General features: G+C 58.5%; 1 protein-coding gene across 1 annotated transcript in view; it reads left to right on the top strand.

Annotated features, from left to right (window-relative positions):
• Positions 1–6,624: 6,624 nt before the first annotated feature.
• Positions 6,625–19,835, top strand: part of PIK3R5 (phosphoinositide-3-kinase regulatory subunit 5) — a 46,915-nt gene continuing 33,704 nt past the window's right edge. The window contains 1 exon segment of the mRNA XM_039562455.1: positions 6,625–6,703. The gene's annotated coding sequence lies outside the window, so the exon portion shown is untranslated.

Here is a 19,835-nt window from a genome sequence, read left to right as displayed (position 1 = left end):
GTGCTGGGGGGGCCGCACCATCCCCAACCCAGCCGGGCCCGCCTGCCCCGCTGCCGCCGGCGGGCACGGCCCGGCCCCCGCGGCGCTGGAGCGGCTGCGGAGGGCTCGTTTGCCGAGCCGAATTCCTCGCTGTCGACTGCTGCTCAGCGGCACCGCCGCCTGCCTGGAAACCGATCCCGCCGCGCGCGCCCCGGCGTGCCCGAGCCCCGGGAATGCCGGAGGAGAGCGCATGGGAAGCACGGAGGGGAGGGGTTTGAGGCGCTGGTGGGAGAAAGCGAATGGACAACTCCCGGCCAGCCTCAGTTTCCCCAGATACTGAGCCGAGAATGATGCTCGCACCCTTGGCAAAGCTCTTTGGTGTCCGTGGTAGGAAAGGCAGCTGTGAACTTCAGCCAGGGGTGGCTGCAGGTCTCATCCCTGCTCCCGATGCCTCAGGCACCAGGGGGAGGAGAGGGTAAAACTCTTTTTTCTGTCCCTTCCCTCTGTGGCTCCAGTAACCCCCTGCTGTTTTTCAGTGTCCATCCTGTGCTAGAGAAAAGCAGAATCGTTCTCCTAGCACAGCGCCTGCTTGGGATTCTGCTGGATCCTCATCTCCACATCCCGCCTGTCCCGGACACCCCGATGGATGCACACAGACCCTGCCCATCGGAATTCCAGCTGCAAACACCTCCCATCCATCAAACGCTGCTCCAGGACCTCGCTGCCCACAGCACTGCCCCCTCACACAGGTGCCTTGGTCATTTGGTGGCATCGTGAAGTGTGTGGTGACAGAAGCAGTAAAATGTCACTGCTGTGAGGGTTAATGCGGTGTGTGAGCTGTTCCTGGGGCACCCAAAATGCACAGACAGCTCTGAGACCTGGAGATACCTGTGACACATCCACCCTGCTGGCCTCTGATAAACCAGAGGGCTGGGGTTATAATAATCTGCTTTAAACACCCCAATTTGCAGATTTAAACCTGGACCTGCTGGTGGCACCCAGAGACTTTGCTGAGCACGGTGTGTCTTCACTACAAATGTGAATTAAAGCATCAGGAGGAAACTGGCCACTCGGAATGGGGCAAAATGGATTGAGGTTTAAGGGATTATGGACAGCAGAGGGCCTGGGGGTGCCTCCTGCCCGGAGGAGTCCTGGATTTGCTGTGGTCCCCACTCAGAACTCCCCGTGCCCACCTGGGCACCTCCCCTTGCCCTGCCCGCTCTCCTGCCCCCAAAGGAGGACTGAGGATGGGCTGCTCCAGCCCGGCTCTGTCCTGCTTCCAGCCTCTTCTCGTTGGGTTGGGTGACATCTCTGTCCCATTTTTCCCATTTACTCGAGGGTAAGACAAACCCTTCCCGCAAACCCCATTTTCTCCTCACAGCGGGTCTGGGCACATCATTCCGATGCCTGCAGAGGTCATGGAGTTTGTCACCTGGATAAGGTGCAGGGTAAGTGTCCCTGCCGCAGTTCAGCTTATCCCAAGGTGCATCTGCAGTGGATTTGCACGGGGTGATTACTTTTATTTAAAACAAGCAGGGAATGAAAGGAAATTCACGGAAAGAAACCATCCATGGGAGCTCACCCTGAGGCCCTGCTGCCATCTGCTGGGGTCCCTGCGCCGAGCCCGCTGCGCCAGCCCGGGATGGGGACGGGGACGGGGACGGGGACGGGGACGGGGATGGGAATGGGGAGTGTCCGGGGGGAGGGACCCCTCCGGGGGGCTGGAAGGGGAGGGGATCCCCGTCCTTGTTTTTCTGGATTTGGCCCTCTCCTGCTGCAGCCTCATTTGGGAGCAAAACCTCCGGAGAGGCCAAACAGCCCCAAGTGTCCCAGCCGAGGATCTGGGCTGTCCCTTGCTCCTCTGGGCTGTTCTTTGCTGAAGTATTTCAGCCCCTGGATTTGGGAAGGCAGAGCCCAGCTCCTGAGGGGTTGCAGGACCCTGTGGTTTCTACTCAGATTTTCAGAATTACGCCTGATTTACACCTTGTCCATCATAAAATGTGCATCCAAAAGTGGAGGGGCAATGGCAATGACAGGGGTGGGACTCGGCTGGGCGGTGCTGCCTCGGTGCCCTCGTGGCCGTGCCGGCTGACAGGGCTGTGACCCGGGGAAGGAGCACAAACTGCAGCTGCTCTGGGCTCACAGCACCCTTGGAACGCTGCCACCTCCACCCCTGGATGTGTGGCCGCCCAGGGATGTGTCCAGCTGTCCAGCAAAGCACAGGCTCAGGGCGCAGCCAGCTCCAGGGATTGCCCAGGTTTATTCAGTCCCATCAGGACCTGGAATGAGCCCTGGTTATGGACACATCTTTACCTGGCAGTGCCCAGAGCGAGCTCCCGAATCCAGGTTTGGTTTCTGAGGGTTCACCGGGAGCTGTGGCGCTTTGGGGAGTGGAAGGTGCTGCTAGCTCTGGAGGCTCAGAGTGGCCGGGACAGAGGGCTGAGGGTCACGGCGGTCACAGATACCACGGAACCCGCGGAATTTCAGCACCCTCACATCGTCCCTCCCCCGGGATGACCCAGGGAGGCTGCCAGAGGCAGAGCAGTTCCTGGGAAGTGTTTTCCGGGGATTCACTGCCCAGCTGGTACCCAGGGCCGGCTGAGCCGCACCCCCGGCGGATGCTGAGCCCTCCCCATCAGTGCAATTCTCCGGCAGGACACAGGGTGGAAACCTCAGCCCACGGGAAAGCCGCTCCCAGCCCGGCTCTTCCCAGCGCTCTGCCCCTTCCCGGGGCCGCCTGCGCTCCTCCTGGTCCCGGAGGATGATCCGGACAGGAATCCCCTGCTGTCAGGGCAGGGAGCTCTGAAAAGTGAGGAAAGGGTGTTCCAGCTTCGGCTGAATCCCGCCCGGAGCCGGTGGAGAGCGAAGAGCTGGGAATGCCGCAGCCCCAGACCAGTGCAGATCAGACGCCTCTGCCGAAAGTGCGGCAGCTCTGGAGCCCTCCCAGCCCAGAACTGGCCGGAAAACCTTTGACACCTCAACAGATCGGGTCATGTAAAGTTTCATTGTCACCTCCTCCATGGGAGGTGGAAGGGCAGCGTCAGGTCTGCCCGCAGCGAGGTCTCTGCCCCAGTTTCATTTCTCAAGGGCTGCAGCAGAGTCTGTCAGAATCCTCTGAGCTTGCCCTGAGAAATGAAAAACACAACTTGTGGGGAAAACCAGAGAGAAGAAGGTTCCCTTTTCAGTGACGCTGCTTCCCCTTCCCTCCGAGGGACAGGCGGTGGGGAGAGGCTGCAGAGCTGCTCTGCAGGGCTGGGATGCTCCGATACTGTGGGAACTCAGGGAGAGGGAGGGAATGGGCTCACCTGGAGCCTGCACAGCCCCAGCAGCAGCAGCAGCCTCGGGGGCTGCGTGAGGCCAGGGTCAGCCATCCCAAAGCTGTGCAAACCCTCAGTCTGGGCACGAGCAGCAGCACCCCAGGGAGACATGCCGGCTGCACTCTGCAGAGCCTGGCCTGAGTGTACAGCTGCTGACTTCATGGCATTTTGGGGGGGTGAGCTGCTCGATTCCCACTGTGGGGCTGGGTTGGGGTTGCTGTGTCAGGGAGTGTGTCTGGGTGTGGAGCAGACAGGAATGGGAATGAGACCGTGATGAACTGAACTTCACTGTAAGGTGAACTTCGGTGTCCAAGGCCAGGTTGGAGGGACTTGGAGCAACCTTTTCAGTTAAAGGTGTCCCTTCCCCACAGGGGCAGGGGCCTGGGACAAGGTGATCTTTAAGGTCCTTTCCAACCCAACCCATTTTTTGACTCTACAAATCCGTAATGCTGTGAACTTCTGAGCACCTCTTTGAATTCAGGGTAAGTCCCATTTTTCAGCAGCCACCCAAGAGGTGCCTTTGTGCTGATTTGGAGGAAAAGGAGTCAAAGTAGAAGCCAAGGAAAGGAGATTTGTGTTTGTGAGTTGCCATTCCTGGAAATGCAGGATTTGACTGCTGTCACAGGACACGTTCACAGCTGCCTCCCCCAGCCACCCCTTTGCATACGTGGGAAATGTGATTTGCTTGGAGATGCTCTCTACGGAGATCCCTTTCCAGCACCACAGGGGCTTTGTGCACAGATTGCTCTGCTCCCAGCCAAGGCTTCCCATGAGTTGCTTTGGAGTTGCTTGTGGAAAAATGACTTTTATAGTTAATGGCTTGCTCTCTATCCCTGCACTGGCTGTTGAGCATCCCTGGAGCAGAGGTGGTGTCCCTTGGGCACTGGAAGCAGGGATGTGGCCGGATCTCTGAATTTGCACCGATGTGGCTGTTTCTGTGCAGTGGGCTGGAACTCACACTTTGATATTTGGGTGTTTTTCCCTTGCCCCATCAGCTGTGAGGGACAAAGCAGCTCAGGTGAGCACAGAGGAAGAGCAGTGCTCCCAGCCCAGCATCCCTGGCGTGCAGCTGCTCCCCTGGCACAGGGAGCTGCCCCCAGGTCAGTGTTTCACCTCCTGTGCCCTGGGGTGTTCACAGAGAACCCAAAGGTCTAAACGAGCTCATCAGAGCACACCCTCAGCTTTCTCATCCTGCTGGGGCTGGTCGGCAGCTCCAGGGGCAGGAACTGAGCTGGGATGTGCCGGAGCTGCCGGTGCTCCGTGGCCCTGCTCCAGCTGCAGCTCCAGCAGCTTCGGCATTGCTGTTGGTGTCACCACAGCCACACTTGATGCAACTCCTCCTCGTGGGTGGGAGCCACCGGGGATGCCATTCCTGCTCTCTGTGTGACCCCTAAAAGCCGCCTGTGGCCCCTAAAAGCCACCTCCCGCTGCCTGCTGTCACCTTGGTGTGGCACCGGCATCCCCAGGATCCCCTGAACTCAGACCAGCTGAGCAATAAGGAGGAGCACAGCTCCCTGCTCCAGGAGCTCCCAGGAACATGCTGGTGTCGACATCCCTTGGAGGTGCCCCTGCTCCAGAGCCCTTTCCCCGAGCTGGCTGTGTCAGCCTGGTGGCCCCACGCTGCTGTTTGTCACTGCTGCAGCCCTGGCACGGCCCCTCCCTGCCCTCCTCCGCTTCCTTCCGCCACCACGAGCCCCCCCAGCCCATGTTTGGTAACTTCCTCAGCTGCTCCAGGCCCCCAGGAGCACAACAAGGAGCTCCCAGTGCCTCAGACAGGGAGGGAGGGGGACGGGAGGGGACACACTGCAGCCCCAGCAGCCAGAGGAGTTTGGCCTCCGCAGCTTTGGCCCTTCAGACACCTCCCAGTTCCTCCAGTTCAGGGATCTGCCTGAAAAGCTGGGTCTGAAATGAGGAGGTGGGAATGGGGCAGAAGGGGTGGGAAAGATCAGATTAGCATCCCAGGTTGGCATCCAGCGAAGAGCTCCGGCCAAGAGGAGCTGGGACACAAAGCTGCCCCGAGCACTCGGCTGTTTCCCAGGGCAGCGCCTTGGGGCAGGTGGCACCACGACATCGACACCAGACCTTCCCTGTCCGGCTATTTTTGCTGCCTCAGGATTTCTGCTGAACTGCTGGTGGCCGCTCAGCTGGCGAAGGCCGAGCCCATGTCCCCCTGCAGGGGTTTCACCTGGCACAGGTGACACAGGCACCCGGGGCTCTCGTCCCACGCGCTTTGCACAGCGGGCGTTTGTCTCTATGGGTCGCCAATGAAAGGGGATTTCGGCTCTGACTGGGTTTGCTTTTTTTAAAATTCACTGGAATTTCACTGCAGAACCCACAGCTATTTTGGCCCCCGAGCAGGTTTCGAGTCTCGGAGCCGCAGTGGCAGCGGTCACTCTCTTCAGCAAACCGAAATCCGCAGAGAAACCTGCTCAGATTCCTGCCCCTGCCCACAGCACCGGCTGGGCAGGATCCGGCCACAAGCCCCGTGAGCAGGCGGGCCCAGGGACAGGTGTGGGCCAGAAATCGAGGTGCGATGGGCCTTTGCTCAGGAGCAGCCGTGAAGGCAACAGGAAAGGCCACTCCCAGGTGCCACCAGAACAGTCACCGGCAGCACGTCCCCAGCCTGGTGCCACCAGTGTGGGCTTGGCACTGTCATGGAGGGACTGAGGGTTTGCCCAGCAAAGGTGAGGTACAGGGCAGTGCAGGGAGGGAAGGAAAACAAACTCACATCATGCACAGGCTGGAGGAACAGAGAGAGGGAGGGAGGAACGGAGAGGTGGATGGCTGGAGGGAAGGATGGATGGATGGATGGATGGATGGATGGATGGATGGATGGAAGGATGGATGGATGGATGGATGGATGGATGGATGGATGGAAGGATGGATGGCAGGTGAAGGTGGAAAAGGTGCATGGATGGATGAAAAGAAGGAGAGATTGATGGAGGGAAGGGCAGATGGATGAAGAGCAGGATGGTGGACGAATGCATGGATGGGTGGGGGGCAGAATGGCAGGAGCAAGGCATAGATGGAGGGGTGGGTGAATGGAAGAGTGAAGGGCGGAAGAGAAAGTGGTGGTGGTGTCAGGATGGATGGATCCATGGATGGATGGACGAGGGGATAACCAGCTGGGTGACCGGCAGGGTGGGAGCAGCAAGGGAGTAAGAGAGGGATGGCTGTACGAAGGGAGGGAAGGCCTGAGGGCCGGCTGGGCGGAGGAAGCGGGGGGCAGGTGCCGGGGCAAGGCCGGGGCGGGGCTGGCCGCGCACATGTGCGGGGCGGACCCGGCGCCAGCCCCGCCCGCCCGGTGCCGCCGGTGCCGCCCGGCGCGGAGCGCAGCCCAGCCCGGCGACAGCCCGGCGGGGCCGGCCGAGGATGGGCACGGAGCCCCGGCGGCAGCCGCCCCGCAGGTGGGAGAGCCGGGAGGACCGTGCGGCAGGGGAGGGGGGCCGTGCACACACTGTGACCGGGGCGGGGGGGGACCGTGCGGGCACTGAGCCCGGGGTAACCGGGGCGGGGGGCTCCGTGCACCCCGTGCACGTGGAGGTAGAGCGGGGGTTCCCTTGTCTTCCCGGGGTGTCCGTGTAAGCCGTGGGTTCGGGCGTTGGTGCCCAGGGCACCGCCGTGCCCGGAGGGGGCTGTGTCCTTCGCGGGGGGCTCGCTGTAAATGGGGTAACAAGGAGGGGGACAGAAACCGGTGTAATGCGGGGGTCCCACGTAGCTGGGGGCTTCCTCTTAAGCCCACCAGCGGGGTGTCACTACCCGGGGGCGGGGGTTTCCCTCGCACCTTTGGAAGGGGCCCCCGCACCGCGTCTCCCTCGGGGTGCCCTTGCAGCCCAGGGCGGTCCGTGCCTGGCCAGGAGGAGCCGGTGTCACCCCGCGGGCGGGGACGGCCCGGCTGTTGTGACTCATTTCGGGACTCTGTGTTTGTTTTCCTCCGCGCGGCCCCACGGAGCTGCTGCTCGGGGCCAGGTGTGGGGCTGTGCCCGCCCCAGGGGACCACCCTGCCGTGGCGGGGTCCCCGGGAAGTCCCGGGGGCTCTCCAGTCCCCGTCTGGAGTTTTGGCAGGGCTGCCGGCAGCGTGGCAGTGACTCACGCGGGTCACTGCAGCAGCAGCCCTGCCCCGAAGGGACCCAAAGGTCACAAGTCGCCTGTTGCTCCCTCAGCTGGGTCTCCGCAGCCCGAGGGAGCTGAGGTGCAGACCCAGGGAAGGCTCTGCTTTGGCAACAGGATGTGGTTTGGGATGTGACAAGCTCAGCAGCGTCACCCCTCCAAGCACCGGGGGCTGGACACGCACCAGCCCCGAGCTGTCCCCGCGCTGCCTCTTGCAGCAGCCCGTGCTGATCGTCGGGCCTGCCAAGGAGCATCTTCCATCAGGTGCTTCTGTGGCCTCCCCGTGTCGCCAGCGTCACCCAGTCAGTGCCCAGCCTGGCCTCGGGCCACGCTCCCTCCCGCACCGGCCTCCCAGAGGATGTTGAGCTGCTTTGGAGGTGAGAGCCCTGAGGGAGGAAAAGGCTCTGCTGATTCAAATCGCTAACGAAAGCGGGAGAAAAGAGCTTTCAGCCCTTTGTTGTCATGTTTGTGACAATCTGGTTGCTGTCACCCAGCGCCGTTAGCTTTGCTAAGGGCTGGTTTCGGGGCTGTGCTGCTCCCGCTGCAGCGAAACTGCTCGGGCAGCTGCAGGCTGGTGCTGCTCCTGCTGCTTGCCCTGATGCTGAACAGCTGCAATTTATTTCGTTTTCCCATTTAGATCAATTTTCTAAATCTTGGTTTGGTGTAAAATCCAGGGGTATGCAGGATGTAGAGGCTTTAATTTTCCTGGGTGTCAGAAAGGTCTGGTTTTGTGTTCGGGCTTTTTTCTCTTGTTCAAAGCACGAACTCGGATGGAGTTGCAAAGCGTTTCCGAAACCTGGTTGCAAAGTGGTTTGGAGCTCTGGGTGCTGCTCAGATTAGAGCTCAAATGCAGAAAGGTGAGAAGATAACAGAGCCCGGCTGTGGTGGTGGCAGCGGTTCCATCCCTCAGTCACGGTGACTGCGTGAGGCCGGAGGGCTCGGGTGATGCTGGGGATGCTCCACGGGTTTCTGAAGGAAGCAGCTGCGCAGCGGGGATGTGAGCGCGGTCCGAGGGCAGCTGCAGCCTCGCGGTGTGGTCCTGCTGAATTGAAGTGGGGGGAGCTCAGTGCTCTGCTCTCCCTGGCTCTGTGTGGCCACCCCTGTCCTGCTGCCGGCAGTTCTGCAGCCTGCTCAGGGCAGAGGAAAGGGGATGAGAAGTGTTGGGGGTGCTTATACAGAGGGAGAAAGGGGAGTTCTGGTGTGCCTTGGTTGGGTGAGGGGCAGCCCCACATCTCTGGGGCTGTAGGATGGTGCCGCTGCCTTTTCCCTCCTCCCCATGGAGATCAGGGCATCCAGCCGGGACAGAAACCAAACAAAACTGGCCCCGCGTGCCTTTTTGCTGAATGTGGAAATGAAGATGTGGATTTTGCACTAAGAAAGAAGAACTGAGTGCAGTGGGAGGTGCTGGCAGAGAGGAGCAGCGGCTGCTCCAGCAGGATGAGCGCTGGCAGGGCGAGCTGCCCGTGCTGCAGCAGCCCCAGGGCTGAGGGATGCCAACTTCAGCGCTCTGGCTCTGCTGGGGACCAGGGACACCCCAGCGTGGCATGGGGACCTTGCCATGTTGCAGCTCACCCTGGAGGAGTTTCAACTTCTCTTTTCGGGGTGCACGCTGAGCACGGCGGGGCTGCCCATTTTTGCATTATTATCCTGCAAGTGGAAGGTTGTGCCTGAGGGTGTCAGGGGAAAGTGCTCAGGTGAGTCCCCCAGGTGGTTTCGAGCAGTGAGAAGCTCCTTTTGTGTCTGAGCTCTGCTCCCAGCAGCGGTTTGAACTTCCAGGTGGGAGGATGAGGTTTTCATGCAAGCTCTGTCCCCCAACTCCGTGGGCATTGCACTGCCGCCCGGCAGGTCTCCCTCATTGCAGCTCTCTGCACTGCTGGTTCGGGCTGGAAATGTCCTTCCTTGGAGGATGCAATCCGGGCTCCGCGGCTGCAGCTCTTTTCCTCCTCTCTCCAAGACTTCCTTCCGCTTTCCTCAGAGCCTCAGGACCCCCCATCCTTGCCCTGTCTCTCATGTCGGGTGTGAGGACAGGGTCCTACCCATCGAAAGCCATCACCGGGGGCTCCAGGTGACCTCTGCGCCCACCTGCTGTTGGGTCCGGGCTGTTTGGTGACGGGGGTGTGATCCAGTGATATTCCCGGGGACCCAGAGAGCAGCTCCCTGTGCCGCAGCCCGGAGGGGCGGACAGGACCTGTCACCAGTGCTCCCTGCTGGCACCGAGCCCCGTCCGCGGCCTCCTGGGTGGGAGCCCGGGGAGCGGCCGCAGCCCCCGAGCGCCTTTCCCAGCACGGAGACCAAACCCCGCCGTTCCCGTCCTTCTGATCGGTCTTTGGCCGCCAATTAGCACGACGTGAGAACTTGTCTCCCTGCTGACGCGCCCGTGTGACTCCTCAGATGCTTTAATTGCGGTGTTTTCGGCGGCCGGGTGCAATGAAATGTTAATTGTTGTGATTGTGCGCCGGGCGGGAACTGAGAGATGCAGCTCTTTGGCGAAGCCTAATTAGGAAATAGGGACACTGTTGGGAATGGCTCTGCGATGTGATTTTCCTAATGAAAGCCACTGAATAGGCAGCCTTGTCATGAAGAACAGCCTCGCAAGGGCACTGCCAATTGCTCTTCTCTAGTGTTAATTTTGTATTTCCTCCCCATTGTTTCTAATACCCTCTTGGAAAAGCTTGGAGATAAAATGCTTTATTTCCTTGCGCCTCGTATCCTGTTTGGCAAGCGGCGGTTGGAGCATGTGCATCTGGAATACATGAGAGGCCAGGCAGGAGCTCCTTCAGACTTGTTCATCTCTGATTTCAAGCTCTGCCACTGGAAAAAAAAATAAAATAAAGCAACTTCAGCTTGCGGCTGATGGGCTCCCTGGCGGCTGGCGCAGCGGGAGTGCTCGGCCGGGATGGCAGATGTGCGGCTGGAAGGGAGCTGGGTTGTGGAGCCGGAGCAGAGCGATGCTCCGGGAGCGTGGTTTGGGTGGGAGCAGCGCGGGGAGTTTGGAGTTCCACCACAGCCGTGTTCCCCTCGCTGTGTTGAACCTGCAGGGGCTGAAAGCTCGCCCAGGTTCAGTCTCCGGCTGGTAAAGCCGAGCCTGGAGGCCGGACCTGCCGGGGCAGCTGTGGCTCAGCGCTCCCACCTGGGCTGCCCCTTCCCGGAACGGGGCTGGAGCCCTCGGGGTGCCCGGGCACGGCTCCGGGGCTGCCTCCCCACCTGTGCCGGGCAGGGAAAAGCTCTGCGCGTGTTTTCAGCCAGCAGATGCGAGCGTGAGCCGCTGGCTGAGTTAAAAGGGGAGTAGGAAAGCGCTCCCTGGCTGGCTGGGGTGGTGCCGTGGCGCTGTGACAATCACCAGTGACAATCATCACTGACAATTATCAATGACTCTGGGTGCCGCAGGGGCACTGTTTGTAAGAGACGCGGCTGGGCCTTGGCTTCCCCTCAAATGCTCTCTTTCATTGCTCAAAATCCCCCCAGTGCTTGGGCTGAGAGCAGCTTGGGTGCTCCCAAAACGCTGCCGGTGCTTATTTTGGGGTGGGCTGAAGCAGAAGCGAGCAGGGCTGGCATGAGCAGCCCATGTCATGGGCACGGAGGACACGGGGCACCGTTCCCGGTCACGCCGCTCGCGGCTGCCCGACGCTGCTTTGTCTGAGCAGGAAGAGCTCGGCTTCGCCCCGATCTTGTGACTGCCCCAAGCAGCTGCCGGGGGAGGGAATTTTTCATGGTTGTATCCTGCGTCGGAAGGTTTGCGGGCCGCTTCGGGAGGTTTTTCGCTCCCGTGTGTGCCCGTTCCAGCGCAGCGCTGCGGGGACGGGGCACGGCTGCTGCGTGCACGCTTTGGGAGAGGCGCCGCTGCCCTGAGCCTGCAGAAGTGTTTTCCATCCCTTCCACAAAGGCCCATTCTTTGTTGTCTCAAATTAGGATGAAACGCTTCCCCTTTCAGCTGCTTCCCCCATCGCTCTGTGGCTATTTAAACCCCCAGCCCAGAGGCTTCTCGGCAAACAAGCTCCCATCCTTTCAGGTGGCATTTCCCTTTTCTCATTGTTTCTGGCAGTCTGTACATGTGAAACTCCACAAATGGTTCTTCATTCTCGGTGTCTTTGTGTTGATAGAGCTCGTAAATGGGCACACACCGAGTGTGCAGCTGCCCGGGGGAGTCACAGCATCTCTCAGGTGTGGAGGCTTTGCAGTGGGACTCAGGGAATTCCAGCCCGGGAGAGATCCCTGCTGCTCCTCATCCAGCTGTGGGAATCCTGCCTGAGGCTTCCCTGGATCAATTAGCTGGGTTGCAATCAAAGCCAGAGAGGTCAGTGTTCCCAGAGGGCTGCTCATTAACTGGAAATTGTCCATAGGTCGATCTGGTCTCGATGCCAGGGTGTGCTAATCCCTTAGGGAGCTCCAGGGTGAGGAGGAACGGTTGCAAATCCACTTTTATGGCACAGAGAACACCCAGAGCCTGGGAACCCCGTGGCCGTGAGCTGCCAGATCCTGGTGCTGGGTTTAGAAGCGATGGAGGATAGCGAGTGTTAAACAGCATCCCCTGCTCTATGTGGGCTCCAACCAGAGCATCACCATGAGGGGATGTTTTAGGATGAAGGGAACAGCCTCTGGAAATTGAGTTTTTACAGTCACTGTCAGCTCAGCTCCCAGGAGTGTGGCTGGGATGAAGGACTGCTCCTTTTGGGATAAAGGCTCCTGTGCTGGGATGCTCCAGCCCATCCTGGGAGGACCTAGGGGCTGCAAGTTCATGTGCTGCACTCCCTGCTCCTGTGATGGGTGCCTGCCTGGGGGATGTGGGACTTGCTCTGAGGTCAGGGCTGTGTCAGCCTGGCCAGAGGCTCTTCAGAGCTGGGTTGCTCTTGGTGTCACCTTCAGATGCAGCCCCTCTCCTTGGGCTGTCTCCCCATTTGGAGACTTCCTTCCTTCCCCTCACTGTGATGGGGATTCTGTGGTTGTACCACTCAGAGTGGGGCTCACACCCTCCTGTCAGATTTGGGAATCCCAGCCCCGATTGCCCTTGGCCTGAGGGCAATGGGGACCAGCCAAAAACGTCCCTGCCATCATCTGTCCTTTGTGGTGTCGCAGCCAGCGGTGCTGGGACTAAACTGAAGGGTTTGGGCAACCAAGCCAGGGACTGAAAAGGCTCCTGGGTTCCCAGCAGGGCCTCCACAATGGCAGGAAGCAACTTCTAAAGCTTCCTTTGGATACACAGGGCCTTGGGGGAAAGATTTACTCGCTTGTTTATGCGGGAAGTTAATCTGTTTAGTGGGTTTGGCATTGGAGCTCACAAAAAGTCCTCAGAAATGGTCACGCTGCTCGTTTGTAGGGCTTTGTCTCTCACTTACTTTGTTTCACAGCTGGAGGAGTTAAGCAGAGGCAGAGCCAATTGAAATCTCACGTGTAAACTTGTTTTTCCAAATAGCCAGAAGGAATTAGGATCAGCTCTCCCCTCCCTCATCACCAGGGGGCTGCAGGGGGAGGGCAGTGGGGCAGGGATTGGGGTCCCCTCTGGGAGGGACCCTTGTGCTCTGTGCCACCTTGCTGGGATGGTCCCTGACCCTGTTCAGGCCGGGAGATGTTTTTGCAACAGAAAAACCCCAACAAACCCATACCCCAACAAAACCCAAACCCCAAACAACCCTCCCTGTGAGCCAGGGTAGCAGAGTAAGGAGCCACATGACATTTGGGGGCAGGAAGTCTCGGGAAGGGTTTGGGGAGGCACAGAGAAGCGCTGGCTCAGTGGAACACAGAATGGGTGATGAGAAGTTTTCCTGGTATCGCAGTGTTGGTGTTTCCCTCGCGTTTGATGCTGTCCTGAATGTGACCGTGCCACCCACACGTGACCTGGCACACTGAAAAGGGATTTTCCCCAGGGACCACGGCCAAGGAAGCCCCACGTGCCAGCAGCTGCTGTAGGAAATGCGGGACCCAGGTCCGTGCTGAGCTCCCTCCTGATCCAGACACTTCCTTGGAGCATCTTCAGCTGCCAGGAGTTCATGGGAGGGAGCTCAGCACCTGGTCCGTGTGGGCATGGACCCCGATCCCAGGTGTCCCACAGGCTTTGGGAGGGTTTCCTGCCGAGCATGGAAACACCTGGGGTTTTACCACCTTCACCCCAGGTGAGCGGCCATGAACCCGCACAGCAGGGATGTCCCCTTGCGTCCTGTCCCTGGGGGTGTTGGGAGGAATCCCTGGACGCTGTGGTGTCCTTCACTTCCTTCTCAGCAGGAACGGCTGGGGTGGCTGCTGGACTTTGGGAAACACCTTTTTTTCCTCTCTAAATTATGCACTTGCTGAATTTTTTATTTTTTCCCCCGTCTCTCCTGTGACACACAGGAACTCCTGTGCCGAGCTTCCACCTTCCCTAAGGAGCAGCCCTGGCATTTCCACCGCATCCCGCTGGTGACACCCAGCTCCTCCCAGGCTGAGACCACACCACGGCTGTCCCCAGCCTAAACCCTCTTGGGATCTCACGTGGAGCCTGGAATTGCCTGTGATGTTGGGTGGAACTTCAGCCTTGCTGTGGTGACAATGACTGGTAGAGGCTAAAATTAACTCTTGCATCATGTGGCCAGGGGTTTTCAGAATTGCTGCCAGGAACAGAAAGAGCATTTCCTCTCTGAAAACCGAGCGCGTAAAACTGGGCTGCTCTTACTCACACCAGATCGGTGTCATTTCTGTTGGCCTTGGGGTTTTTGAGGAGGAAAAGACAGGCTGCTCTTACCCTGGCTGAGTTTTGCCAAACTCACAGAGCCCCGTGAGTGGGCAGGGGTGGGGTGGGGTTGGTGATGTCCTGGGTGGCCTCTCCGTTCCTCTGCATCGCTCCAACTCCTGCTTGAACACAACTGTTGAGTGTCCTGGAGCTGCTCCTGAAGGAGCCTTGGTGGGGTGGGTGAGAGATGAATCTCCCTCCAGGAGGGTGGGAGGTGCTTGGTCAGAGGCACAGGGCAGTTGATCCCAGAATAACCTCGGGTGAGGTTTTGTGCCTGGTCCTGCAAGAGTTGATGGGGATTTTGCTCCTGGCTGAAGAGCCAATGCAACCTTGGTGTGGAAATGAGACCTGTGCTGCCCTGTCCCACACATCCCAGGCTGTTGGTGTCCCTGGTGTTTGTTCCCAGCCTTCACATGCTCCAATAACTAAATAACGATGCCTTTATTTTCTCTAATTTGTGTTTTCTGCATTATCAGTGCTCTAATGTAGTTCATCAGTGAAATAGTCCCCCAAAACTGACCTTAAGAAGGTTTAAAGTGCCCACTTCACCTTCAAAGGTGGGAATAACTTGGAGCAGAGGTTTTAAAGTGGCGATCGTTGGACCTTCTTGGCCTGGTGGTTTATGGAGAGCTGCTCATTCCAGCCTCTGGCACGCAGATTTTACATCTGGCTTCCCAGAGGTGGAACTCTAGCAAGGAATCCCGGGGGTCTTCAGCAGACAAAATGACCTGTAAAAATGTTGGGTTCTGCTTTGTTTGGTAAGAATTGAACTTGGGCATGAAAGAATTAAAAGCTAAGCTCTGCCTGCAATTTCCATGTTCCCATTATTGCATTATCTGAGCTTCTTACAGGCTTTGAAACATTTGGTTGTGCAACTGCTGGGGAAGGAAGGAAGTGGGATTATTCCTGTTGTGCACGTGGGAAGCAGCTCAGGAGAACAAGGATGGGAGTTGTCTTGCTTAAGGATGGCCTGAAAGAGGCCTAAAAAATTCAACTTAGGCTGCCCTGAGGAGGGGTTCCAGCTGGGTGGGGTGAGCTGCCCTCCACAGCAGGTGCTCTGTGTCTGGAGATGTTAATTTGTTTAATCACCTCAGTTTTGCATAGGTAAAGTTGGAGGCAATGACTCCTGTCCCTGGATAGACCCAGAGTGACCACGGAGCTCTACAGCAGAGCAAAAAGCTCATGGGGTGCTCCAAAGCACTGCATGATTTATTTTTTTTCATTTTACTTTGTGGCTTGGACTCCATCGTTTTTCGGGGCTCAGGATGATAATCCTGAAGTTTCTGGCCTTACTGGCACAGTGGTAAGGAACAAGACACCAGGACTGTGGGCTGCTTTGCCTTTTGCCTTGTGTGGTGTTGGCTGGGCAGAAGCTCACAAAGGTTTCAGGGCTGGACAAGGTCCCTTCCAACCCAAACCATTCCACGATTCTATGAACAAGCTCCTTGTGGAGCACAGCCCTCCACAGCCAGCTCTGGACAATTTAACTCAACCAAATCCTTGTCAAGATCAGTATCTCGTAGGCCAGCAATGGCAGTTTCCTTTAGCTGGTGTTGAGCGTGGACTTTAGTCCCCCAGTGGTTTTCTCCTCTCTGAGCAGCTGCACTTTGGGGAGTTTTTGGAGGGGAACTGGGTTTTCCTGCTTATTCCACTCCTCTGGTGGGGTTGTCCTGCTCAGCAGTGGTGGAACCCGAGTGATGCCTTCTCTTGGGCCATTGCTCTGGGCTCACAGCTCGCTGTTGCCGTGGGTGCAGTGGGAAGTGTGGGAAGGCCTGTCCCAGCCCGAGCTGCTGGACGCTTCCTTGGCAGTGATTTGTACCCAGGGGGAGAGGAGAGGCTGCTCAGGGTGGGGCCAGGGTATGAGCTGCCTGAGGGAAGACCGGAATGGCTCAGAAGGTGAATCTGCCCATCTGTGTGAGCAACCAGCTTAAACCTCTCTGATCTTACCAAGCCTTTCACACAGGCAGCTCCAGCCCTCCGATTCAAGTTACCCCATCTGAAAGGCTGAGGCTGCATTGTCGGTTGAGGAGAATCAGTGGCCACTGGCACCAAATGCAGCCAAATTCTCTTTGTGGTTTATCCCAGAAGAGCAAATGTTCACCATCCCTTGTTTCTTTTTCCCCCCAAACCATCAGGGTGGACGAGGGCCTTGAGTTTCCTTCTCCACCTGCCTGTAGAGCCCCCAGTGAGTTGTGCTGTCCTTGAGGACTTGGTCCCTCTGAGAAAATCAATTTTCCTCATTTGCTGGGGGGATGGAAGCCCTCAGAGATGGCAGCTCCTGTGTGTTGTTCCCTCAGTGACTCCCAGCGAGGTGTGAATTCTGGATGTTGTGTTCTGACCTTGTGACTGTTGGGATGCTCTCCCTGCTAATTAATGCACCTGTAATTCCGGTGCTCATGGATATTCCCTCTAAAAATACCTTGAGGTGTCTCTCTGGTGATGAGCTACAGAAGGACTTGTAAGAAGTGAATGTGATAAGGCCTGAGCCACTCTTGAGCTGTGCTAGAGAAAGCTTCTGGTGATGGGGCTTGTCAAGCCCCCTTGGAGAAGGGAGGCAGGAGATCTTTCCCTCTAAATGGGGATGAGATTTCCATCGTGGCAGCAGAAATCCAGGCTTTTAGGGCTGCAAGGAAAGGAGTGATGCTTGGGTCTCATCCAGACTGGAAAACAGCCCTCATGCTGAGCAGATGGAGCAAACCCTGGCGATGGATGGTGGGAAGAGCCTTCCCTTCAGTTTTTGGCAGCAGTTGGTCAGGATGGAGCTGTTCTTGCAGCATCCAGGTGGGAAGACCCAGCTCCATGAACACACAGGGAGGAGTGGATCTCTTGGCTCCTCTGGCTCTGCTGTTCCCCAGCACCAGACGGTGCTGCCTGAAGGGGAACTGACCCCTCAGACAAGAAGAGAGGGGGCCCCAGGATTGCCTGAGCCCAGCTTACCCACGTGTGCCATCATTTAGGGGGCACAGAGTCCTTGCTTGGCCCTGGAGCTGCCCTCGGGTGTCTCTCCTCGCCCAGCCCTGCTGGGGTGTCTGACAGCCCAGCGAGCACCAGGGACAGCCTGGTTATTTCTGACCAGATCATCTGTGTGTGGGCTTTATTTCTGTATTTTCTTGCTCATGACTGTTGGGGTTCCTGGAACTGCTCACCCCAAAGCAGGGCCCTGGGCAGCCCCAGCCCCGTTGCGCAGCGTGGCCGGCGCCGTGCGTGTCCCTCGGATGTGGCAGGAGCCTGAAATCCTCCTCAGAATAGGAAAGGGTGCCACAACTTCCCCCCGGCTCCGAGCACTTCTCCTTTTGGCACAGCACACGGAAGGTGGAGTAAGAAGATCTCTGAAATTGCGGAAGTGTGGGTTGCTCTTGGAAACCTGTCCCTGGGCAGAGCCACGGCCTCGGGAGGGGATTTGTGTGGGGATGGATTCGGCTCCGGGCCTGGGGCTCCCTCCTCAGCCGGGAAGTGTTGGAATGCCAGGAGAGCCAGGGGATGGATGGGGGGCTGCAGGCCTCGCTCCGGGGAGGTGCCTTCTCCCATCCTTCCAGCCTTGGGAACCGCCATCCCATGTCCTTGCTTGCCCACGGGTTGTTTTAGGTGTTGTGGAATGCTGCCGATTTCCACAGGATTATTCCCACTTTGTGATGATTCTCCTGCGCTGCCAGAGAGGGAGAGCCCTCGCTCAAACCCGAGCTGTGCTCGTGGGGATGCTCCTGGCTGGTCCCTGGGAGCTGCCGGGGCGGGACTGAGGCCGCCAGGGTTTTGGCTGGAATTTTCTTTGACCTCATTTGATTACCGAGCCCTACGTGCTCAGCACTAGGGCAAAACATCCCAGGGAAAGCAGCTTATGCAAAAGCACCCAGAGCCAGTGCATTTCCAGAGACACAAAGGACTTCCCAAGGTCACACCACAGCCCCCGAGCCTGGGAACAACTCCCAGGGCAGCTGAGGGGGGAGAGGAGGAGCAGTTTGAGACATGCTGTGGATGGAGATGGATGAGGGGGGGGTCACCTCGTCCCCGTGGGCTCTGGGGTCCCACAGCAGCACCTCCCCTCCGGGCTGGGCTGGGCACAGGGCTCCTGCTGCAGCTGCCTGGGTTTTGGGGTCTGGGGGAAGGAAGAAGGAGCATCCCCAGTGAGGGGAGCAGCCCAAACCCCCCAGCTCTGCTTCCAGCTGTTCTCCAGCTGTTCAGAGAGGGAGATGCTGGGAGGGGCTGGAGGGAAAGCTGGGAGTGTGTGAGGAGAGGAGGTGCCACCACAGGGAAGTGTCTGTGAGGGTTGGCAGTGGGGACGGACGGACTGGAGCCGTCCTGGGTGGCACAAGAGCTGCTGCAGCCCCTCTGTGCTCTCCCCACATCTCAGGGGGTGGCCCTGACACCTTGGGTGAGTTTCCTTTTCTCCTCTCAGCTTTTCCCATCCCTTTCTCCTGCCAAGGGCACAGTGGAGCAGCAGGCCCATGGCTGGGTCCAGAGCAGAGGCTGCCACCCCAATTCTGCCGAGGAGGGATGGGAAGGGGGGACAATCCATAAATGACAGTCTGGGCTGCCAGGTGTCCCAGTGCAGAGCTGGTGTTCCTGGGAATTGGGCTTTTCCTGCTTGAGCTTTCCTGCAGGAGGACTGGATACCAAACCATGGAATATCCACACCCATACAATCCCCAGAGGTGAGGGGTTGGTGGCCCTGGTCAGGAGCCTCTGGCCAGTCCTGTGGGTGTCACTGACACCCCCCAGCATGCAGAGGGCCATGATTCAGATCAGCAGCTGCTCTGCTCCACTCAGCTGAAATGGCCAAGCCCAGGGGATGGACATGTTTGATTTGGGGGGTTTTGGAGTATTTTCAGGCTTTGCTTTGGGGTTTCTGGTGTGAGAAGCTGTGGCTCAGCCTCTGAGGCTCTCAGATTCTGCAGCTTCGTGTCTGAGAGGTTCAGCATGGAGAGCACCTCCCTGGGGATGCCTCACCTGGAACTGGGGGGTCTGGAAGTCAAGGCAAAGCCACAAGTGCCCCCTCCATCCTGTGTGACAGCGGAGGCCGTGGCAGTGCTGCTGCAGGGCCGCATCTCCAGCTCCCGGTGTCCCCAGTGTTTGTGTCGGGCTGCTTGGAGCACGTTTGGTCCCACACAGGCAGAGCAGCTCTGCCACGGTGTCACACAGTTCTTGCACTGCCTGGACACCGCTTCTTGTGTCCAGGTTGCTGCTGGAACTGCTGAACTTGTAAGAGGATGCCTTCATTGGGATGGGATGGGGGCTCATGGTCTGTAGCACCCAGGGACAAATGCTGGATCCTTTGATGCAGACTTAACCCCAGATCTCTTGGGTCCCAGCAGGCAAAGCCATTCTGGCCTTGTACACAGGACTGAACCCCCTTCCCAAGCCAAAGGCAGGGCGTGAATGCGCTCAGAGCTGTCCCTGCCTCCTGCAGCCCTGAGCAGCCCTGCCAAGGCACCGTGGGCTGGGTGCCAGTGGGGACTGGTGGGACTGGTCTGGCGTGGGCCCCTCAGAGCCGGGTCCTTCTCTGCCAGGTGATGCCTTGCTCTGGGGGTGAGGAGCTCCTCCAGCTTGGGGGGTATCCTAAAGCCCTGTGTTTCAAAGAGTTTGTTGGGGATTTTTTCCCTTCCCCAGCTCGAGCTGTAACCGCCGCGCTTGGGATAAGCACTTTGAAGCCTTAATTGCAATTATGAATCTTCCTCTGTTCCCAGGTCTCCCCTAATTGGCTTCCTGTGCAAACTTCCAAAGCTGGTAAAAAC

Source organism: Corvus cornix, chromosome 18 (genome assembly GCF_000738735.6).
Source record: "Corvus cornix cornix isolate S_Up_H32 chromosome 18, ASM73873v5, whole genome shotgun sequence".
NCBI lineage: Eukaryota > Metazoa > Chordata > Aves > Passeriformes > Corvidae > Corvus > Corvus cornix.
This window is presented reverse-complemented; position numbering and strand designations above follow the sequence as displayed.